Below are 21,937 nucleotides of genomic sequence, written 5' to 3' on the forward strand. Positions count from 1 at the left end.
ATGTATCGGAGGGCGGGCACGAAATATCGAGGATATATGAGCTCCTGCGAGCAAGGGCAGGGAAGGAGTTGCTCCAGTTGAGACAAGATTGGGAGGAGGAGGTGGGAGGACCCATGACGGATGGGCAGTGGGAACGGGCCCAGAGGTACCATAAAAAGGTGTCCCGTAACGCGAGATTCCAACAGCTTCAATTGTATGTTACCCACAGGGCTTATTTAACCCCCGGGAAGATTTCAAAGTTTGGGGGATCAACTATGCAGCAATGCCCCAGGTGTGGGGAGGTGAACGCGGGACTGCTACACATGTTCTGGGCTTGCACGGAGGTGTACAGATTTTGGAACAAGGTCAAGACGAGACTGGCTGGCGGGGAGGTGGTGCTGGATGTGGAATCGGCCTGGTCATGCATGCTTGGACTATTCCCTAGACCCCGGCATTTGAAACACATGAGCAAGATGAAGGACCTGGCCTATGTCTTGGCCAAACATAAGATTGCCATGGGCTGGAAGGCGGCCCACAGACCTAGGGTGGAGTTATGGTGGACAGACCTCTTGAGGTGGGCGGAAGCTGAATCTGTAGTCTGGTTTGAAGCGGTCACCGGGGGGGGCGAAGAAGAAGCAGGGCCCTTGCTGGCCTGGCGGCAATTGGTGGCCTCGTTGGCAAACCCTCACCAGGGTGACAACGAAACAGAGGACCCGATTGATGGCTGTCTAGGTAGTGTGCCACCTAATGATGTTCCCGCAAACAATATGTGAGAAACCGGCTCTAGTTTAAGGGGGGAGCGGGGAGCTGGGGAGTTTGAAAATGTGTTGGAATATGATGTTTTCTGTGTTTTGAGACAGTTGTAGTGTGTTTGTTTGACCTTAAAAAATAAAATAAAAATATATTAAAAAAAAAACGTGGTGCATGGATGTAATCACTGGGCTCCCATGTTCTGTCCTGTGGACCATATCCCTTCCAGTCCACTAGGTAGTATAGTTTTCTTCTAACGTACTTTGAGTCTAAGATGTCCTAGAACTCGAATTCTGGTTCTCTGTGGACCATTACAGGTCCTGGTGGTGTGGTTACTCGAGTCCCAGGCTGAACTGGTTTTAAAAGGGACACATGGAATACCGGGTGGATATGCATGTTGGTTGGCAGAGTCAGTTTAACTTCAGTTGGGTTTATGATGGATTCAATGGCAAATGGCCCTAGATATCGTGGGCGGAATGTCCGGGTCCCTTTTAGAGGTACATGCTTGGATGCTAGCCACACTCTGTCTTCTACTTGGTAGTCGGGGGCCTTTTCGTGATGCAGGTCAGCGTATTTCTTTTGGCGAATTTTGGCTTCACGCAAGTGCTCAATGGCCCTTGTGAAGGCCTGAGAAAGGTTGGCGTGTAGGGTTTTGATGGCTGGCATTTCCAGAGTCATGGGAATGTCCAGTTCAGACGTGCGTGGGTGTCTGCCATACACAGTATAAAATGGAGTCTGCCCAGTGTTGCTTTGTAGAGAATTATTATAGGCATACTCGGCAATCCACAACAAGTGTTTCCAATCCCCTTCCACCTGATGGAGCATGCAGCGCAAGTATTGTTCGAGCGTCTGGTCCATCCTCTCCATTTGGCCATCTGTTTGGGGATGGTGGCTAGTGGATAGCCTAATGTGAATTTGGGCCATTGAACAACAATTTCCTCCAGAATTTGGATAAAAATTGGGTACCCCAGTCCGCGATCAGTACTGACGGGAACCCATGGAGCCGTACAATGTGTTCTAGGAATGTTTTAGCCGGGCTGGATGCATTTGGGAGTCCTTTAAACGGCAAGAAGTGGGCCATTTTAGAGAACAGGTCTACGACCACTAGGATGGTGTTATATCCTTGACGAGAGAGTAGGTTGGTGATAAAGTCGAGAGATAAAGTATGCCATGGAGCCGGCGGAATGTCCAATGGTCTAAGGAGCCCAGCTGGTCTTTGTTTTGATGACTTATTTTGTGCACAAATACCACAAGAGATGATGAACTGAATAACGTCCTTGTGCCACGTTGGCCACCAGTAGTTCCGCTTCACCATGGCCAGGGTTTTAGCTATTCCCGGGTGACCTTCCATGAGAGAGTCATGATACTCCGAAATGACCTGTTCCTGAAGCTCTTTCTTGGGTAAGAATAAGCGATTCCTGTAGTATGGTAGTTGGTCCTTAACTGCATAATGTTCTCCCCGCGAATTCCATTCACGTAGTAATTCCTGAGTCATTACTTGTCGGATTTCTTGCAGCAATTCGTCTTGAGTCATGGTGGTTGTAATGCCTAGGAGTTTGTCACTCGGGATGATGGCCACGGGATCAGGGGGGGTGTACACGAGTTAATCTGTGCCCATACGCAAAAGGGCAACAGCCTTGCCATTTCTGACTCGAGGCCAGAACGTTATTACGTAGTCGTACTCCACGAAGAAAAGGGCCCAGCGTAGTTACCTAGAGGACTGAGCCTTCGCACTCTTCAAGTATTGTAAATTTCAATGGTCTGTTATCACGGTGATAGTATGTCTGGCCCCAAGCAGATAATGTCGCCAGGCCTTGAAGACTGATTTTATGGCCAGGAGCTCCTTGTCAGTGATGGCATAATTGAGCTCGTGCGGCAAGAACTTACGCGACCAGAAGGCTACTGGATGTAACTGGCCGGTGTGTGGGTCCCTTTGCGATAGAACAGCACCCATAGCCATACTGGAGGCATCTGTTTCTACCACATACGGAAGATCTGGGCGAGGGCACCGTAAGATTGGAGCAGTAGTGAATTTCACCTTGAGTTCCTGAAAAGCCTTTTCAGCCTCTTCTGTCCACTGGAATTTCTTTTTGCACTTTCTTAATAAAGACGTGATTGGGTGTACTATTTGAGAGAATCCTGGGTTGAATCGGCAGTAAAAGTTTGCAAAGCCTAATATGCTCTGGACCCCTTTGAATGAACTTAGGGCTGGCCAATTTAGAACGGCGTCAACCTTGTGCATATCCATTCAGATTCCTTTTGGAGTGAGGATAAACCCCAGGAACTCTACCCCCGTAACGTGGAATGAGCATTTCTCAAGTTTGGCGTAGAGATGATGTTGACAAAGCTTGGTAAGGACGGAACACACATGCTTGACATGGTCCTGTTTTGAAGCTGAATACACTAGGATATCGTCTATGTACACTAGAGCACAAATGTCAATCAGCTCTCTCAAGACTTTGTTCATGAAATATTGAAATGCGTTGGGGGCATTGCAAAGGCCAAATGGCATTAGGGGTATTCATATAAGCCATATTTGGTACAGAACGCTGTTTTCCATTTGTCCCCTTTTTCAATGTGAACAAGATGGTAGGCCCCTCTGAGGTCCGATTTTGTGTAGATTTGGGCATCTTTGACTTGGTCTAACAATTCCAGGATCAGGGGCAAGGTGTAACGATTCTTGGCGGTGACTTGGTTCAAATCTCCTTCCTTCTTCGGTACGAAGAATAAGGGAGACACTGCAGGTGATGTTGAGGGGCGGATGAAACTGTTGGCCAAATATTGTTCCAAGTATAATTTCAAATGTTGATTCTCGGGCTCTGTGAGTGCATAGATTCAGCCACAAGGAATTTGTGCACCAGGTATCAGGTCAATCTGGCAATCGTAGGGTCTGTGGGGTGGAAAGGTATCAGCGTGTTCCTTTTGAAACACATCGTGAAAGTCCTCAGATTGGATTGGCAGGGTACAAACCACACCTAAAGCACTTGTTGCTCCTTCCATAACAGATGAGAAAGTGTTCGATGTCTTCCTTCCTTTATGATAGCAGATGTGTGTGCAATCCAGAGAAAAAAACAATTCTCGAGCCCCCAGTTAATTCGTTGATTATGTGCGACCAGCCATGGCATCCCTAGGAACAGTCGGAACTGAGGTTCTTTGATAAGGTCAAAAGTGATTGATTCCCGATAACCATCCTGACATAAGAGGGTGAGAACAGTGGTATATTCTGACACGGGGCCGTAGGCGATTTCAGTGCTATCTACAGTGGTTACAGTCTCAGTGGTGGACTTAGGGCAGAGTGGAAGCCCCATCTTTGCTGCAAAATCCTGGTCCATGTAATTCCGCACGGCTCCGCTGTCAATGTAAGCTCCTAACAAATGCATCTTTGACGGCTGTTGGTGGTTGATCAGGATCACAGGCAACACAAAATGGGAGGTCAGTAACTGGGTTTCTTCGCTCGACAAATGGACCCCTACAATTGCCGGGCTTGGTAGTTTTCCGACTACTCACTTGATTTCTCCTTATCTGTGGCTCCTACGGTCCTTATTGGTGGTTTTACTGGGCATTCTTTGAGAAAATGACCTGCCTTTCCGCAGTACAAGCATAACTGCTGTTCCCTCCTCTTGTCCCTTTCTGCTTTTGTTAAAGGGGGTCCGACCCTTCCTAGTTGCATTGGTTCCAAATAACTTTCTGTCCCCCGCTGAACATGGTCCTTGGAACGCACAAACATGGGGCGTGCATCTGGTCTACTTATATCCGTTCTTCGGTCTTGTAACCTATGATCAAGTTGAACTACCAGGTTAATAAACTCAGCCGAGTCCTTGGGCGGATCTACTACTTGGGCAAGTACATCCTTTAACTCCCCTCGTAAGCCCCGGTGGAATATTGTGGTCCTTTTGTCCTCCGGCCATTCTGCTTCGACCACGAGCCTATTGAAGGTAGCTATGTATGTCAACAGATCTTGGTTTCCTTGACGGAGGCACAAGAGTTCATTGTCTAAAGCCTGCCCATGGGAACAACGGGCGAAGAGCTTTTCCAGCTCCTGCTGAAAGCACCCGAAATCGTGTAACAGTGAATCATCCCGGCTAATGAAGGGCACAGACCAGTCTACAGCACTACTGCTCAGATAAGACAACACAAAGGTCACTCGCGACTGGTCATTAGGAAACGCCCTAAGTCTGCAAAGAAAATGGAGGCGACACTGATTCATAAAAGTCGCATACTTTCTAGGGTCCCCCAAGAAACGTTCTGGTGGAGCTAAAGGAATTGCTCCCGGAAAGGTGATCTGCACTGGGTTACTCACAGGGGTTGGCATTGATGGGTTGATCCCAGGCAAAGGGGCTTGTCTGGCCTGTGATTGAAGGAGTTGTCTACTTAGATCCTCAGAACGTTCTTTGGTCACTATTAGCTCTCTCCGCAATGTATTGGTTTCCTGTCTGGCTGAATGTACCTCCGCGCGTAACTGCCCCAGCACCTGAGCTAACAGGTCGGTTTAGGAGGTTTCCATGATGGGTGCCCGGGTGGATTATAATGTTGAGGCTTCGTGTTCTGAAACGCTCACCTGGTATCCACAGGGACGCCACCCGACTCGGTTGGACTGCTTCCGACCTGGATTCGCCTCCCCGGGTTCTCGTTCTGCCAAGGATCTAGTCTGGAAGACAGGAGATCTGGTTTAGCCCACAATCTCTTTCTCTCTGGGCCCGCCTCTCGTGTGAACCCCAACAACCCCCTTAGAGTTTTCCTCACCTTGTGTTTCGAATAGGTGCACTCTCCGTCCTGGAGTTCTGTGCATGGGTGCGTCGTGGATGGGCGCCTTGCTGCCAAGTTACTTCACTGGCGTGGGCCCGAGAGTCCAGACCTACTGCGACTCCGCTCTTGAGGTAAGTCTATTGTTCTTAAATAATGTGTCCATAATTGTAATTGCCCTGGTTAATGTCCTCCTTCTCTCGTAGGTGCAGAAGGGATGATGAAGACGTCGAGCTGATGGAGAGGGCTATGCTTGAGATGGTAAGTGAATGCGCGAAGCACGGCGCTATGTGCGCTTTTGTTATCTGGATAACCAGTATTATTCTTCTCTTGCAGGACGCCGTGATGTTCTTGGATGAAGAACGGCTGGGAGGATGCAGAACGTTGAGTGGAAGATGTCCGGACAGCGGTCGAGTACAAACAAAGAGTTTCGCTAGGTAAGCGCGCTTCTGAAGGATGCTTGAATGAGGAAGGCGAAATGCTTACTAATGTTGTCCTTTTCTTTCCTCCTCCAGGATGCTGCTTTCAAGTGAGGACGAGCTTCCGAGGTGACACTGGAGCGATCGAGGAGCTGGATTGCCAAGCAGGTAAGGATGGTTAATGGTGCTCTTCTTCTTTTCTCCTTTGCAGGTGAAGGCCTGGAATGATGAGGACAGATCAAGGTGAACGTCACGCTGCGAGTGCAGAGCAATGCGAAGCATGTGCTGCAGCACAGGCGTGGCTTAAATAGTCTACAGGTATCCCAGGTGCCTTCGGGGCTGACCACACCATAGATGCTAGACCGCATGGTTCAGTTCTGAACTGAACCATGTCGGGGCAGCCATGTTGTTCCATTCCCATTGGAAGCTCCATCTGCCATATGAGCCTGGTGCCAAAGGCGCCAAGACTGACTCCAGGAGAGTCTTGAGGGTCATGATTGGGCCCTTGGAGCCCTGCAGGAACACTGTGATGGGACCCAGAGACCCTGAGTACCAGGGTCAGAGGCTATGGCCATGACACCGGATTAGCTCTCATCTTCAACCCCCTTGCTGGGTATTTCCTTCCTCAGCCCCCAGTGGGCCTGGGGTTTGCTAACACCTGGGTACTGTGCTTCTGCTACCCTCTTCCAGAGTCTTGACTTTCATAGCCCCAGTGGGTTCTTGGCCCAGCGATAATCTGTTCCATTTTCATCACCTTCTGTGTTAACGATTCTCTCAGCCCCAGGTGGGCTATGGTCTCTGGTAGCCCAGATCTGCTCTCTTTTTCTAATCCCTTGCTGGGTCTTTCCTACCTAGCACCAAGTGGGCTTGGGACTTTCGCTCTCCTGGTTAGTGGCTTTCTGCTACCTTTTTATGGGGTTTTGATTTTCTTGTTCCTCAGTGGGCTCTGGGCTTTCTCAACACTGGTTAGTAGGTTTCTTATATATCCCCTTCCTGGCTCTTGCTTTTCCCAGCCCCAGTGGGCTCTGGGTTTTCTCAGCCTGGGTTAATAGGTTGCTTATATCCCCCTGTGGGGTCTTACGTTTCTTAGCCCCAGTAGAAGCTGGGCTTTCTCTGCTGTGAGGAGTCAGGAATGAAACTCGGAAACAAGTCAGCCATGTTTTTGATTAAAGACTTTTATTGAAATGGGGTTGAGGAAAGGCCTCTCTGACCCTGCTTTAAGAGGAATTCCCCTACCTATACCTAAACCAAAATGAAGGATCTGTCTTTGTCAGGATGTCAAAATCAATACTGTCCTGTGTTCAAAGTTCTACTCTGACCCTCACACTAAAACTAAGCTCTAAGGTGAAACAGGAAATGTCTTTAACCTTGGGAGGTTTGGAAAGGGGATAACAAAGACTAAATGGCTCCAACAAAAACCTTCTTCCAGGATAGAGACTTGATCCTCATTTCAGAGCGTGGTTCCCTTCCCCTGGATTTCTCTTTGTTCTCCAAAGTCTCGCACACAACAGGTCTTTGTGCCTTTTTTAAGCCCACAACAATTGACATAAAAACTTGTTTGACCTTGCAATAGTTTTTCCTTCAGAACACTGGGTACACTTTTGTGCCAGGGGGGGTGCTTCTTCTCTTCGGGGCAATGCAATTTGTATTCTAATCCTGATGTTTCTTCTCAGGACCTCTTTGTTTCATACAGTTATTGTTACCTGACATACTCCCCTACTGGGGCCTCTTGCTCTCACACACTTATGGTTGCCTGATATACTTTCCTACCAGAGCTTCTTGTTTTCACTCACTGGTGATTGCCTGGTATACTCCCCTGCTAGGACTTCTACTGCCAGGACTTCTACTTTTCCATCATGGCCACCGCATGTGGCAATTGAAACAGCTGATCCTGCCTGGCTAGGCTCGGTGGAAGCCTGCCATTGGCTGGCTGCGCCAACTTCCTCCTGGATAACAACGGTGCCGACAGGTGATTGCCGGCCCCTCCCAAGGCCCACACTAAGGCTCCTGTCTGGCACAGGGAGGCGTCTCTCCTGCTGGCCCCTGTATGTTAACTCTCTGCACTATGGAGACTGTATAACCACCTGCCTTCTTCCCCAGTAAACACTTCTGGCCAAATTCAAATCTAAGTGTGCCCCCTCCTACTGTAAACGTGTCCATTTGTATTGATTGTCATGCTTCTGGCCAAACTCAAATCTAGGTGTGCTTCTATCTGCTCATATCTGGCTTAGAACTTCCTATATCCTGCACCTTCTGCATAGCGTTGCCTTTGGTTAATGTAATACCTAACTGCTAGTCACCCTGCCCCCTTGCCTTCTTCTTCCTACCCTCTTTACCATCGTCCTGTCTGTCACTCCCCTTCTCCTCCCCCCACCCTTCTTTCCTCATGTATGTTACAAGCTCTTACCTATGTGAAATGTTATCAGGTCCACACAACAGTTTTCAGTTTGTCCGTCCCTCCCACCCCCTTCATTCCTCATTTATGTTACTAGCTCTTATCTATATGAAATACCCTCAGGGCCGTACTATTGTTTTGTTTTATATATATATATATATCAGTGAAATAAACTTTGTTAAAGGGACGTTATGGTTAAGTTGCGCTACTAAAAACCTATGAAATTCAGTGAAAAAACTTTGATTGGACCCTAAGGAAAGTAGTGTGAGTACAATGTATACAAATATGACCATATACAGGGAAAGGACAGCCATAAAAAAAAAACAGAACTATCAGAAAGTGCTCATAAGTCTAGTGATTATCTTTATGCACAAAAAGGATTGCTGTCTTTCAAGCTTGTGTTTTCCCATATGTATATGTTTCATATGATGTGACTGTACTCTAAGGGAATTACTGTAAGAACCTACTAGAAGGATATGTCTACAAATAAAATAAAATTCTTAGTTTCTGACTGTTACTGAAGAAAACCATGTGGCCTAGATATGTCAGCAAAAGAAAAAATAGTGAGCCAGACATGTGATGTCATCAGTGATGTCATCAATGACATTTGTGATGTCATCTTTGATGTCCTGGGTGCTAGTCTTAGCAGTGCACGGTGGTGGCACGAGTTATGGTTGCTTAGCTTACCATAACTGGCGAATTTCAAGGGTTTTTTGGTTTTACTTGGAACCATAACGTCCCTTTAACAAAGTTTTTTCACTGAATTTCATAGGTTTTTAGTAGCGCAACTTAACCATAACGTCCCTTTAACAAAGTTTTTTTCACTGAATTTCATAGGTTTTTAGTAGCGCAACTTAACCATAACGTCCCTTTAACAAAGTTTTTTCACTGAATTTCATAGTTTTTTAGTAGCACAACTTAACAATAATGACTTTGGGCCTCATTACGACCCTGGCGGTAAGGGGTTTACGCCAGCGTTAGCTGCGCCGACCCCTTACCGCCAATTACGAGGTCCCTTAGCGCCATGGCGCTTTTAACACCTGCTTTTAGCAGGTGTTAAAATCCATGGCGCTAAGGGACCATGGAGTTAATTACGCCACCGTAATTTACGGTGGCGTAATTAACGCCTTCCCCACTCCCATTATGCCCTATGGGGCAAAAATGGGAATGGGGAAGGGTAAATGGGGATTGGGGACTTACCGCCCCGCCAAGGTCGGAATGGGACGGTAAGTCCGCCAACCACCATGGCGTAAACGTAGTTTACGCCATGGTGGTAAAGTCACGGCCCAGGCGGTAACTTACCGCCTGGGTCGTGATGAGGCCCTTTGACTTTATATACATGTCATATGGAACTGACTAGATCTCTTCTTATGAACTTGATGCCCGCGAACTTATTTAATGTTCGCGGACATGTTCGGAGAACAGTACCACTACCTAAAAACTGTGGGGGGGGTGGGGTATGTTTGATTGTTATATCATAATATAGGAACATTTAACAAATTCAAAAAGCAGCACACAAACACATTATATATAGTAATACATAAGAAATGTAACCCATATATGTAACACACTAACCATTCATTTAAATACAATATGTTCTGAAATGGAATATACCACAAGAAGATAAATTGGCTTCCAACATAATTACCTCACAGACACAACAGAACTGAGAACAAGACCAGACCCACTGAATACATAGGACTTATCTTACCAGAAATAGTAAGTGTACTTCATTTTACTCATATATTTATAAACGTTCTGTATTAGATTTAAAAATATATTATCTTTTTTTTTTTCTCACAGAAATGTCTATTACTCTGGAATGGCTAGAGGACAATTTACCACATGAAGAAATGTCACAAGATAGTGAAACTAATGGTAAACACTTTATAATATAAACCATTTATTTTATTTTTTTTTTAATATACATTTAACATATATATTATTTTTTTGTACAGAGCATACCAAAATAGAAAAAACTTCAGAAAACCCTGTTATGGATAACAGTCTTCACAATATAGAAGAGAAAATGGATGTATTGTTGGCTAATTTTAATAATTTAAAAACTTTTGTAGAAAATCATTTCAAACCAAAAACCTCGTACCATTGCCCCACATGTACTTGTCCCTCCTCACCATAACCCAGTCAATTATCCCCAAACCCTCTCCACAATCCAAAACGTTTTGATGAGACTTCCATCCCTTCTTCACCTAATACCAATCATGTTGAAACCCCAAATTCTCCTGTTTTTGTTTCTGTTTCTGCCTCACCTTCTCTGTCATAAATTATTAATATATGTTAAATAAAGTTTAATTTTTATATTGTATTGTGAATAGTTTCCGTTTTTTTTTTAAAAACAATAAAAGTGTCCGGGGACAGTGCGAGTGTTCTGAAATGTTCGTACATAAACGAAAATGGAGGTGTCCTGAAGAACACCACACCTGTTCGTACTGTTCGCTAGCAAGGTGAAACTGTTCTAAGAACACGCGTGGTGTCCTGAAATGTTCGTAAAGAAACAAAAATTAAAGTGTTCTAAAGAACATTATATCAGTCCGTAATGTTCGCTATCAACTTAAAACTGTCCTAAGAACACAAATAAATGAAAATGATGTGTCCTGAACAACAGTACAACTGTTCGTAGTGTTCGCTAGCAACTTAAAACTGTTCTAAGAACACAATTGGTGTCCTGAAATGTTCGTAAATAAACGAAAATGATGTGTCCTGAACAACAGTACAACTGTTCGTAGTGTTCGCTAGCAACATGAAACTGTACTAAGAACACATGCGGTGTCCTGAATTGTTCGTAAACAAACAAAAATTAAGTGTCCTAAAGAACACTATACCTGTGCGGTACTGTTCGCTAGCAAGTTCAAACTGTTCTAAGAACGCTATTGGTGTCCTGAAATGTTGGTACGTAAACGAAATAACACGTGTCCTGAAGAACACTATATCTGTCCTTACTGTTCGCTACCAAGTTTAAACTGTTCTAAGAACACACGTGGTGTCCTGAAATGTTCGTTTCACGTGTGACACACTTTTAATTACTTCAGAACCCGAACAGTGTCCGTAGGACATCAATGCGCATGCGCTAACCAATCTCCGTGCACTTGGTGTCCTGCGGACAGGTGCTTCCTTCGTGGACTAGTTTGCGAACGGATCATATGACCGCGCCCACGCTCATCGTGTGTCCTGAAATGCGGAACACTGTTCGTGTCCCCAAACAATTTAAAAGTACATTTTCAGTTAATCCATAATATTTTTCAATAAAATATCACCATGGCACAAGTCCCACATAGCAATCTTGAGTTTCTATATACCTTTTGAAACTTTCCGATCCTTTTTTTGTGTTCGATCTGTCCGCGGACAGTGCGCATGTCCGCGAACCGCGCACAAGCACCCCTATAAAAGACCACACCCCGAGAGCTTATTCCCGTTGTGTTTCTGGCTATTCTTCAGAACACAGTGATTTTTGCTGCCACCTGCAGACTACACCATCATCGAGATGGCATCCTTGGCTGCTGAACTGCCACTTGGTGCTGCACCTGCTTCAGCACCACCCCCACCCCCTCCAGCACCACCACCTCCCCAAGGGCCTGAAGAGGGGAACAGGAGTGACAATGCGGAGGAGGAAGAAGAGGATGATGAGAATGAGGTAGAGGAAAACCCTACTACCCGCACTAGGCGTGAGTCTTGGGTGTGGCGGTTATTTACCATTCATGGTAATGTTCCTAAGGCTTGTGCGAACCGTGTTACCTGCAATGAGTGCAAAATGATACTCAGTCGCGGGAAGCACGGTAAGTACAGCTTTGGGACCACTACTATGAAGCGGCACCTGAGGTCATTTCACTCTGGGGCTATTCGCAGGGTTGTACCTTGCGAAGAGCGTAGCAGGTTGATTTCCTCTACTTCATCCTCTGTTTCTGATCCTGTAACCACAAGGACCACCTCTGTGGGACAGCGTCTTCCTCAAGCTGCCTCACAGGCCATACAGAATGCTGATGACCCTTACCTTTCGAGGGTCACAGTTGTATGTATGTACTGTGACACATTACTCTGCAGGGGGGAGCGACTTCGGAGTGCTTTTGAGACTATCGTCTCAGAGCACGAGAAGACCTGCTCACTACCCAAATAAAACCCACTCTACATCTTCCTCTCTCAGCTCACCCTTTCTTATCCCTGTGGTTGGTGTCCCCCCTTTAACCACCTTTACCCTCCTCTCCTAGTGTGTCATGTTTGAAAAACCAAAAAAAATACAAAATTACAATAATCAAAAAAAAATAAGGCTCTTTTCAGAGCCGCCTTTCCCAGTTAAAAAATAGAAGTGAAAATAAATGAAGCAGGGCTCTTTGTATTTTTTAGAAGTTTGCGGACAGTTCGCGAACATTAAAAAAATTGAGTTGCTACTCCATCACAAACATTGTAATTTTCTCTGGAAAGAAGTGGTGGCTCTAAGTCAAACATTGTAAATGCTTAACATCTACTTCAAAATCGTTGTTGTAATTCCAAAAAAGGTCGCAATGCATTTTGTACATTTCTCAGAAAAATGTGATTGCCAGCATAAGTAAGATGGTCTCCATCTCTGCGAAAAATGTATGTACTACAAAACATAATATTTTCATTGTGAAAAGAAGACATGCCAAAATCTCTTAGAAAGGCACAAACAGCCTTATTAACATTGCGCCTTGCTTTTTCCATTTGTGGACCAAATGAAGAAGAACAAAGCCACATTTGTCTCTGCGCAATCCGTGAAAATATCACTTGAGAATTAGGAAACATGTCCATAACCTTCCTAAGTCCTTCTTTCATAGCAAATTGCAAAAAAATTCCAGTCACATGTCCTAAACTGTTCCCTCCACAATGAATCACAATTATGTCTGGATGTTGCTCTGTCTCCAAAGTAGCACAGAGAGGTAGCAAGTCCAACCACTTCATTCCACGTACTCCATGCCAGTGTACTTCCACATGTGGGAATCCAAGATCTACAGCTACTCCACAGCTTTCTGCATGCACCTTCAACCAATGTATCCACGAATCTCCTAAAATCCAAACAATCTGTTTTCTGAAACACACAGCCATAGCTATCTTTTGTTCTCTCAGCAAAAAGAGTATCTGAGAAAATCTCTCCTGGCAGAACACACCCACCAAACTTTCCTGACCAATCCCTTTCAGTGCTTATTCTCATTTGCATGACTTCTAAACCCAAAAATCCCTGGATGTAACTCCCGATGTCCGCAAACTACCGCCATGTCCGCGGACATATCGTAACATGAACAGCCCTTCTACCATTTCCACTACACTCTCTCTGCCATTCCCTCATTGGATGTACCTCAAAAATCACATGGCCATGCACCAATCACATTCAAGACCTTTACATCTAACTGCATCATCATAGATCAGCACTGCAAATGTACCCTGAATCTCTCTGAGTACAAGTGTCATATCATTGGCAAGCAGCATCTACCAGAAATACTGTACAAGTCTTCAAGATTTCTACTTGCAGCTCCATGCATATCCATATGCATGAACACAAACTTCAGGTATGCATATTTTCTGTATAGTAGATGAACACATTTTCAAACAGACTTTTACCTTGTAAAATCTGTAAAATGAATTTACTGTACTTTTTTCAATTTCCTAAAATAAACTATCACTTATAAACCTTTATACTATTTACTTTCTTTATACACACACACTCAAATCATGTTAAACTAAAATTTTTTAAATGAAATATATAGACTAAATATATTCAAAAAAAATTGCATGCAAACACAACCTATGTTTAAACCTTTATAAAAATACTTGTACAATTTCATATTTTTTGTTTTTATTTATTTATTTACTTAATTACTTTAAATTAGACATGACATTGAGGCGCTATTACCTAGAACAGTTTACTTACAGAAATAGTGGTATTCACTAGTATATTATAAATTTCACAAGACATAGTAAAGATATTTTTTTTTGCTACAGTTAGTCATTCAATACAATTTGTTGATTAAGAACATATCATATGTACTGAACTGATGCAATGTATCTTATGTAAATACATTAGTTTAATGGTTTTACAGAAGGCACTGAGGATTTCAATTAAAAAAATCAATATCTAAATTAAAAACAGTGCTATATACAAACAAAGTTACTAATTTGAAGCTTTTACAATTGCAGTGAAGACCAGTTTCCTGAAAAGAAGCAGCCGAATTCGAAGAAGAAAGAAAAACTAAGAAGTTACCTGTTAATTTAAAAAAAAGTAAGTAAAATATCACCATAATATTTGTATTATTAATCAAATATACTATAACGTTAATACGAGCTATTTTGGTTTCTAAAAATAGAGATTTTGTACCATTTTGTCCAAAAATGTCCATGTCTTAAACAGCGATTTACAGCCAGAATGGCCCACACATTTCTATTTTTGGACACACAAATGACCCAACTGAACCACTACAATTTTCATATTATAGAACAAACAACTGTTTTAATTGTATTCATTAGATTTACTATTTGTACATTTCCACACCACTAGCTTACTTTTTTTTGTCATCTGAACCCCAGTTTAGTAACACATAAATTCAAGAATACCTATCCCTACTAGTTTTAGTTCCCAAAGCACAATCACACACCATTACATACATCTTTATCATCTTACTCAAACACTCATGCACACAGCACACATACATTCCAGAACACCCCAACCCATATCTTCTTTATTTTTTTCAACAGACCCTAAAGAATGCCTACCAAAAGTCAAGTCCGTAGAAAGCAACGCAAAAGTAGAGCAAATGAAAATAAAGGTGTCCAACATAAGCATCCATCTCTAGCAGAATTTGTAAAAAAAGTTGAAACAAAACAGCTAATACAATCATTTAGTGAAACACAAGAAGTTTCAAGTACAACAACTTTGCTTCCTCTATAAAAATGTAAAAGAAACCAAAAAACAATTAACAGAACATCAGCTATCAGTACAGATAAAACTACTTCTTCAAATTTTAATATAGTGCAAAGTAAGCATACCAAGAAAAGTATTTTAGCCAAAATATACTGTCACAAAGTCCTTCAAAATCTTATAAAAACAGGAGAGAAATCAGGTTCAAAGCTTAAAACCTATCGTAGGAAATTAATCTTAGAAGCATTGATGGACAGTGCAATTCTTCTCAAAAGAAGTTTATTTATTTTACTGTTAAACAAAATGAAACCACTAACAAAACTAATAACTAAATTACAAAAAAGACTTCTCAATAAGCGAAATATCAACAGAAAGAACTTCTTAAGTATCACCGGAGGTGAATGGAATCACACTATAAGCACAGAACCATATTTTAATGAAGAAGCGTAAAAACAAAAGCAAACAAATACAATTGCCATACATAGCAGTGGTCGATGTTATGAAAAAGTGAATAATACCATAATGGAACAAGAAGTACTTCTTACAAAAATATGCCCTGAAAACTTAGAATTACCCCTCCATTCAACTGAATCAGAACGTCTAGTGTACAAATGGCCATGCACGTCAATGTGTAACATTCCCAAACAATGTTTCAAATCTTTACGCCAATTCCTCAATAAATATGTAAAAAGCAAAGACAAAATCAAAATTAAATTACTGCAAAATATAGATACCTGTCCAGTGCGCAAGTACACAGGACTACAAGGACATTCATTGGCCTGCATTACAGGACCTACTTGTAAAACCACTTTCCATGATATAAAAAGGATATCAACACATCATTCAACTATAAGAAATCTAGTCTATAAACTGTACTATGCTAGAAGTCCTGCTTTAGCACTAGCAAAGTTAAATACCATCCTTCTACATGGTACAGCAAAAGACCTACTTGAAGAAATTCACTATATCCAGAAAAAATATTTTGGACGTGAAAGCCATTTACAGAATGAAATAGCTTTAAACCAATTAAGCAACAATTCTACACATGGCAACCTTTTGCTAAACACATACAAAAAAGAACTACTAAAATTTAAAAGTACATCAGCTGAAGTACCAAACCATGTATGTGTATGTTGCCGTAGAATTTTTTATAAAAGTAACACAAAAACTGTGGACCTATCATACAAAATAGAAGACAATGAAGATTCTAAATGGTTTGAATTAGCTCTCTACCTTGTAGCAGAAAACAAATATGAAATAACTGAGCCCTTAATACTTTGCAGTTATTGCACTACAAAACTTGACAACAACCAAACTCCTTCACGTTCTATCACAAATAATTTGGAATTATACCCAGTACCAAAACCTCTACAACAACTTAATTTATATGAGAGCTTCATAATTCAAACAGTACACCCATTTCAAGCAATAATACGCCTTCAACCAAAAACAGCAAAATTACCTCCCTCTGAATTGGTAAAAGGCATTCACGGAAAAGTAGTTTCTTTACCATTAAATCTAAAAGAAAATGTGCATACTCTAGGAGTGTAACGTCCAATGCAGCAATCTTTAATTATATTAGTAAATGGAGTACCTACAAAAGACAAAAAAATATGGCAACAGCTGGTAGATTTATATAAAGTTAGACAAGCCTTCCAATATCTTAAAGAGAATAATGAATATTACAAAGAAATTAATATTGAAGAAAACTTGAAAGATACAACTGAAATAATTCAAGAAACACAAGAAGCTGGTCAATTTGAGCTACTAGATCCTGCTACAATATCAAATACTTTAGACCATTATACAATTCATCCTTTGCACTGTAATGACACCGTACAAGATGTACTGGAAACTTACCAAATGCGTCAAACAAAAGGATCGGCAATCAGTATATGGGAAAAAAGTATAGAAGCACATGCTTTTCCTCTACTCTTTCCTACTGGCAAAGGAGGAAGGTATGATGATAGACCTATTCATATATCAGCTTCAGAATACCGCTCATTACGGATGTATTCTGAAGATCCCAGATTTAGACAAAATGTGGAATACATATTCCACCTACTCTTTGAAAGTGAACTAGCAACTTTATGTAACGGAGTTGCACACATATTAAAATCAGGATCACACTTTCAAAATATGACAGCTACACAATTATTAGAGAAAGTGCAACAAAAGGATGAGGTTTTACAATCAAATATTACAAATCTATTAGCAAATATGCGTGGTACTAAAGAGTACTGGTTTCGACGTCATGGAGATGTACGTTGTATGATCAGAAACCTTGGCCCACCCACTTGGTTTGTTACATTAAGTTGTGCAGAATATGCATGGGAAGATTTACATGATTTCCTACGCATATCAAATAAAAACAAAACAAACATAGATATTCTAACACCTGGAGAACTTTGTTCTTTGGATCCTGTTAATGTTTCAAGATATTTTCACCATCGCTTCATTGCTATGCTACATTTTATTTGTAATAAAACTGTTCCTCCCCTTGGAGAAGTGCAACACTTCTTTTGGAGAAAAGAATACCAAGCCAGAGGAGCACCACATATCCACATGCTTTTATGGATTAAAGATGCTCCTAAATTTGGTCAAGACAGTGATGCCACTGTTTTACAGTTTATTGAAAAATATGTCACTTGTGAAATTCCATCAGAAGCCACAAATAGTGATCTTCATGCACAAATTTTACAATTTCAAAGACACAAATGTGGAAAATATTGTCGTCGCAAATACAAAAACAAAGGCAAATACTACACCAAATGCCGATTTGGTTTCCCTAGACCAGTTACAAATACAGGTCAAGTAAACAACCTCATGTCTTCAGTTAGACATAGTGTTAAAGGTAAGTCACCTAAAAATACATATTACATAAAAAGAAAAGAAGAAGAAAAATATATCAATGATTATAATGCAATCATTTCCCACTTATGGAATGCAAACATAGATGTGCAGTACATTGCAGACAATTCTACTGCAGTTGCACGATATGTCACAGCATACTTAACTAAAGCAGAAAAGACAGAGCTCCAAGACCTCTGGAATGACCTGTCATCAGATAAAACAGTATCTCAGAAATTATACAGCTTGGGCATAAAAATGCTCACCCATAGAGAATGTGGATCTTATGAAGCAGCTGATAGTTTACTGGTACTTCATTGTATGGTAAATCTGAAAATATAGTATGGCTAAGTCTTGGTCCAGCTAAATCTAGAAAAAGAGTTCTAAAATCATATGAAGATATAGAAACAATAGCCAAACATGATCCCAACAGCCAAGACATTTTAAAAAACAATTTATTAGACACATACTACCCAAACAGAAGTAATACTTTGGAAAACATGTGTCTATACCAAATAGCCCAAAACTACACATACAAAAATAATATGAAACCTGATGACAAAAAAAGGTAAATATAGAGTGACAGACTGTGAAGGCAGCTTAGTTAAACTCACTAAACCAAATTTAATTAATCATATCAAATTGTTATTGAAGACTCCTCAACATAAAGAAGTATATATATTACATGTCCCTGCTACAACTCTTCAAACCATGGAGAAAAGAAGAACAATTACTAGATAACTATGACTCATATGAGGATGCTTTCAAAGCAAATGAAAGCACTATAACTGATGTAAACTTTACACAGTACAAAACAATGTTGCACAATGAACAGCAACATGAAGAAGAACTCCAAGCCCAACTAGATAAGGATACTTCTGACAGTAGACAACCTTCTGTAACAGGAAGCCAAGAACCACTGGTGGAACCACTAATAACAAATGAGGCAGAATTAGCTATGATAGAAGTAGAAAACACCATGTGTCAGTATGAAGATAAGGAAGACTTAACTATACTACAATCAAAACTAAACAATGAGCAAAGTAGCATTTTCAAGAAGTAACAAATTGCACATGGTGTAAAACATGAAAATATAAAATGTTCCTGGCATAATTATAAACCTATACTACTGTACGTCAGTGGTGAAGCTGGTTCTGACAAAACATTCCTAATCAAAATCATTAGTAAGTTCCTTCAACAATTGACAAACAACAAACTGTCAGCTGTTGTCACTGCCCCCACAGGTTTAGCTGCCTACAACATAGGTGGTGTTACATTACACTGATTACTACTATTACCAGTAGAACACCAGAACAAATTAGACTATTACAAACTTTCTGCAGAAGCTGCAATGGAATTACGCAGAGTATTGAAACAAATGAAAATGCTACTAATAGATGAAGTGAGCATGGTCTCCAACCTGATGTTAGCTTTGATTCACCTCAGATTACAAGAAGTACCCAAAATAGACTATGAAGAGCTCTTTGCAGGAAAACACATTATTGTTTTTGGAGATCTGCTTCAATTAACACCAGTAAAAGGTGAACCTATTTTTAAAACATTAGGGCACAAACTCTTCCGTAAAACTGTTGGCAGCATTGGAAATGTCAACCTTTGGCAACATTTCCAATACAGAGAATTAACAGAAAACATACGCCAATCTGCAGATCTAACTTATGCCAACATTTTAAAAAGTTTGAGAGTTGATATACTTTCTAAAGAAGCAGAAGCAACATTGAAAACCCGGCACATTAATGCACTTTATGGCGATAATGCATGTGCTACAGATGTTATGGAACAATTAGCCCACAAAAATGTCAATTGTATGGCCTTAATGCCAACTCTTGCAAGCTGTCTCAAATTCAATGAAATAATGTTAAGTAAAGAAATGCAACCAATAATGGAAATTAGCGCCACAGACAAACTAGATGTACATGGTATCACACTACCCATGTGTGACCAAGCCACAACAAGACTAAATAATTTAGAAAAATCAATCTCAAACACAGCAGCTTAGAAAAGATGTTAAAATTATCCTTAAATTGCAGAGTAATGCTTAAACGTAACCTTGACGTGGACCAAGGACTAGTTAATGGAGCACTGGGTACAGTTGTTGGCTTTCAAACATACCCACGTGACAACAAAATTCAGTTTGTCAATATACTCTTTGACAAACTTTCAGAAGTAAAACAGATAGGACGCTCAACAGATAGATTCCTTCTCTTCAAAGATATGTATGTACGCAGCGAACAATTTTCTCTAACTCTTGCATATGCAGTCACGATTCATAAATCACAAGGTCTTACCCTAGATAAAGCAATGATAGATATTGGTAACACAGTCTTTAAAGAAGGCATGAGCTACGTAGCACTATCACGCTTATGTACACTTGACGGTCTATTTCTAATCAACTTTGATGCAAGTAAAGTAAACGCTGATATTCCTTGCATTTTAGAATATAATAGACTTCGCTCACTATACACTCCCCATCTAAACACATATTCTGTTCCACAAAAACTAAAACGTTATAAAAGAAAACTAAATCAAACAGAAATGCAACAGGACGTCACTGCAAATCCTCCAAAGAGAGTAAAAGAAACTAATACTTCATCAAGTACCACACAAAAAAAAAATCAATTAGAGAAAGTAAACCAGGTACTTCTTTAAAGAAGGAAGACAAACTCCAAAAAAAGCAGTTAGATACAGAACTACCTGGACCATTTAAATTCTCAAATATAGTTGGTGTAAGTTGCTATGCAAATGTAGCAATGAATATTCTATTTCAATTACCACCAATTGTTGACAACATTTACTTACACAGTACAGACCCTTTGTGTTTGCAAATGTTAGTACTTCACAGAAATGCAGCAAATAATACTGACAACACATATAGTGTTTTTGGAATAAGACGACAATTGGACTACTGTGCTGGAATGGTGAAATTCACTATAAACTCACAGGAAGATCCACAAAAATGTCTAATGTACTTACTATTAGTACTGGAAAACAAAAACATACCTATAAATGAAATCTCCCAGATTTCATACATGTGGAAACATACATGCACTCTGTGCAACAATGTGACACAAGAAGAAATTCCCAATGAACACTTCATATATATATCAATACCAAATTGTGAATCCATTCCATTTCAGCAACTTGTACAAAATGCAAACCATGGTAGATTATGCTCTACCTGCAATTCAGATAATCCCTCCACGTTAGTAATACAAACACATAGTAAATACGTAATACTAATGCTTCTACGTTACAATGCAGATGGTACCAAAAACAACTGCAAGCTGACTGGATTCACACATAGTCAAATATCACTTGGTAAGAAAACCTTCACAACAATAGGTATAATCTATCACGCAGGAGCCACAACCAATTCAGGGCACTACACGGCATATATAAAAAAGAAATGTGGATGGTTTGAATGTAATGATAGTACCATTACTCTAAAGCAGAGATTACCAGCAAATCTTACAAACGCTTATTTGATGTTCTTAAAACCAAAATGTGATAAATAAACTGTATTTAAACCTTTAAGTAAATTTGTGTTAAAAAAATATAAACTGTTAGAATACTCCAAAAGCTATCTAACAGCTCAAAGATTCCACAACAACTGATCAGATAAATGAATACCACTAAATTAGGCCAAAAAATCACAGTTAGAATACGCCAATTGGTATCTAACTGTGCCAAAATTTAACAATATCCAAATAAATAAATCAAAACCACTAAAATATATTAAAAAAATAGACAGTTAGAATACGCCAATTGGTATCTAACTGCTCCAAAATTTTATAATATCAAAACAAATGAAGAATCTGTTACTGCTCCAAAAAAAATACAACAAAGCAAAGTATAAAGCATTAGCCAGAAACAACAAGTGAACACTAAAAACAAACAAAC

The sequence above is a fragment of the Ambystoma mexicanum genome, chromosome 7p (genome assembly GCF_040938575.1).
Source record: "Ambystoma mexicanum isolate Mex_15411 chromosome 7p, UKY_AmexF1_1, whole genome shotgun sequence".
In the NCBI taxonomy this organism is placed as follows: Eukaryota; Metazoa; Chordata; class Amphibia; order Caudata; family Ambystomatidae; genus Ambystoma; species Ambystoma mexicanum.